Source organism: Lethenteron reissneri, unplaced genomic scaffold (genome assembly GCF_015708825.2).
Source record: "Lethenteron reissneri isolate LAM-NWPU_2019-01 unplaced genomic scaffold, ASM1570882v1 scaffold_113, whole genome shotgun sequence".
Lineage (NCBI taxonomy): Eukaryota > Metazoa > Chordata > Hyperoartia > Petromyzontiformes > Petromyzontidae > Lethenteron > Lethenteron reissneri.
Genome location: NW_026890816.1, coordinates 320,222 through 324,325, shown reverse-complemented (window position 1 = coordinate 324,325; position 4,104 = coordinate 320,222).

Here is a 4,104-nt window from a genome sequence, read left to right as displayed (position 1 = left end):
GGCCCGGGAAATTCAGGGCCACGAGGCCCGCCAGCATTGGCCAAAGTGGAGGCTTGGCCGTGGCGGGAGGAGGACTTGGTGGCTGTGGTGTGCGGCCTGGGGACGCACGGGAGAAGGCCCCCGCGGGTGCGTTGGCAACCGGGGAAGCCCCCTTCGCCCTGGGGTCCCACGGCCAAGTGTTTCAGGTGTGGTCAGCCGAGCCACATCGCCATAGAATGCCGGGGTGTCAGCAGGGTGCCGGCAGTGCCACCGTAGCACTCTGACCTGCCGGCAACATTTTCCCAAGCTGCACCGGATCCGAGAATCTGATGCTTTCCATTACTGCCGTGTGCAAAGTGTCAGGGGCTGGATCTGATTAGATGCTACTGCGGATTTCAGGGAGGGGCCGTGCCCTTAGGCCATTGTTTTTTTGTTCCCATTCCTAGAATCCCAAGGAATGCAAAACCCTGCCAAGGTGGGGGTGACCAGTGTCGAGTGCCGGCTCACGTGAGCTATGTTCTGGTAAAGGCGGGACTCTCCCTTGTAAGGTGGGATTCGGGGGGGTGTGTATATTGTTTGGCTTGTGTTATCGGTTCTCGTGGGGGGGGGGGGGGGGCGTCACGGTTATGTGGTCCCTGATGGGGTTCTTGCCCATGCCGCAGTTGCGCTGCGTGTTGGCGGGTTTGTGCGGGGGTGCCGCGGGTTATTTTTGTTGGCGGTCCGCGGGGGGCGCTGGAGTTGCACTAAGTGGTTATGGTTCGCGGGAGACGCTGCGGTTGTGCTGTATGGTCGCGGGAAGTGTTGCAACCAAGGTTTTTTTTTTTTGGGGTAAATTGTTTTTTCGTGTTGGTGGTGTTTCTCGGTGTTGGGGTTGCTCTTCCTGTCCACCGGTTGCAGTTGCAACGGCAACTGCGGTAGACAAATAATACACACGCCGGTGAGCATATACACGAATGTGTCGGCAGGGTGGAGGAACTGGGGCAAGGGTCATGGAAGACCCTATCTGGAAGCCCCTGGAACCTGCTAGAGGGTTCGAGAAGAAAGGCGCGACCAATGTGGAGCCAGGCCACGCTGGGTACAATAAAAGCAGCTGATAGCGGGAGCTCAGCGCTGCCTGTGCTGTGAGTGTGCTCGTGTCGTCGTCGCTGTCATCTTCGCTAGATATTGTGCGGCCGGATAGTTGTTGACTGTCTCGGTCAGCGCCATCGGTGTTACACGGTCAGGGTTGGGATTTAGGCTAGGCGAGACGACTAGAGAGAGCGAATTTCTATTTACGTGACCCAAAAAAAATCTTATGGATGATGTTGGTCGCGACAGCCTACGTGTTAAACTTGCTTAATTGCCTCAGCAATTCGGAGTTTTGTATCATATCTCATCACAAACACTCGAAGAGCACCCCTAAGTGGCAGCTACCTCTGTGTGGCATAAGGTGGCCCAGCACCAGCCTGCATGTGGGCATGAGTCTGGCAGTCAGGGGCGATAATTGATGTGTAATCTCAATGACACCAACATGCAAAGACCTATGTGTTTTTAATGACACAATAGTATGTTTTACATCCACTCTTTAAGCAGACGGTGCATATTTTGGTTGATGTTACTGGAGTAGCCAGGGGTGCCTGTCGGATTTGAACCTTGAACCTCTGCAATAAATCGAGAATGCGCTACCACTTGGCTTCCCTCAATCTGAGTGTAGGCATGCCAGCCAGTGTTTCTAACCAGCGCAGATGTTCCATTTAGAGGGGTGCACGTTTCACATTCTTACAGATTGGAGGGCATGACTGTTGCCGAGAAGACCCGGAGCTTCATGCAGAGCGACAGGCCAGGTAGCTTCCACACAGCATTGCAGAGCTGATGAAAAGATAATGCCGCCCGACTGATTCGGACCACCCAAACACTGTACACATACGCAGTGTAGACGTATTGTGTACACACAATGTATATACAGCATACACACTGCACATACACTGTATACACAAACACACTAACAAAAACAATGACTGCCATTCGCCAATACGTGGTGGTGAAGTCACCATGGCGCTTGTGCCAGGCTATGTGCACGTTAAGGCCACGTGAAGTGTCGAACTCCAGCCGGCAGGAGGTCACAGGGCAGACTCATGTGCCATGGTTCAACTGAGATGACTGGCCGATGCACCACCTGTGCCCCCTACTGTGCCAACAGTGTACACACACACGGTGTGCGCGCGCACCGTGTGTGTGTACACAGTTTGTATACAGGGGCCGTCCATAAATGACGTCACGCGATTTTGGACGATTTTGACCCCCCCCCCTTCGTCACACGACGTCATAAAAAGTCAGACCCCCCCCTCAAATATGACGTCACAAAGCTCTACCCACCCTCCCCCCCCAAAAAAAACATGCTTCAAATCGATTTAAACTATTGTCATTGCAGTGCGTATTTAATGTGGCGCTACACTCTGATGTTGTAGGAGAAAACATTTATTAAAAAGTCTATTTAATTAAGTCGAACGTGTTGTCCATATTTATTTAAGTTGCGCATTTTGATGTGACGTCACATTTATCACACCCCCCCCATCGTCACAAATCGTCACAAATGTCTGACCGTCCCCTCCCCAGTTGCGTGACGCCATTCATGGACGGCCCCACACACTGTTTACACAGTTTGTACACACACACACTGTATACACAGTTTGTACACACACACAGTGTATACACAGTTTGTACACACACACACTGTATACACAGTTTGTACACACACACAGTGTATACACAGTTTGTACACACACACAGTGTTTACACAGTTTGTACACACACACACTGTATACACAGTTTGTACACACACACACTGTATACACAGTTTGTACACACACACACTGTATACACAGTTTGTACACACACACACTGTATACACAGTTTGTACACACACACAGTGTATACACAGTTTGTACACACACACACTGTATACACAGTTTGTACACACACTGTATACACAGTTTGTACACACACACACTGTATACACAGTTTGTACACACACACACTGTATACACAGTTTGTACACACACACACTGTATACACAGTTTGTACACACACACTGTATACACAGTTTGTACACACACACACTATACACACAGTTTGTACACACACAGTGTATACACAGTTTGTACACACACACACTGTATACACAGTTTGTACACACACACACTGTATACACAGTTTGTACACAAACACACTGTATACACAGTTTGTACACACACACACTGTTTACACAGTTTGTACACACACACACTGTATACACAGTTTGTACACACACACACTGTATACACAGTTTGTACACACACACACTGTATACACAGTTTGTACACACACACACTGTATACACAGTTTGTACACACACACACTGTATACACAGTTTGTACACACACACAGTGTATACACAGTTTGTACACACACACACTGTATACACAGTTTGTACACACACACACTGTATACACAGTTTGTACACAAACACACTGTATACACAGTTTGTACACACACACACTGTTTACACAGTTTGTACACACACACACTGTATACACAGTTTGTACACACACACACTGTATACACAGTTTGTACACACACACACTGTATACACAGTTTGTACACAAACACACTGTATACACAGTTTGTACACACACACACTGTTTACACAGTTTGTACACACACACACTGTATACACAGTTTGTACACACACACACTGTATACACAGTTTGTACACACACACACTGTATACACAGTTTGTACACACACACACTGTATACACAGTTTGTACACACACACACTGTATACACAGTGTGTACACACACACAGTGTATACACAGTTTGTACACACACACACAGTGTATACACAGTTTGTACACACAATGTTCACGTTGATAATTGGTTCTTTACCCTTCTATCTGGCAACAAAACTGACACCTGAGGTCCCCATAGAATGTTCACGTTGTTGAGCTCGCGCACCCAAAGGGTCAATGTTCAATAGAGGGATCAATGGAATAGGAATCCTAATGAACTTCAACTGTAACCCCGCTCTCTGACGTCACCACTGCATTACCTCATCGGCGTGAGGGGGAGGTGTACCCCGCTAGTGACGTCATGTCACCTGCTGCC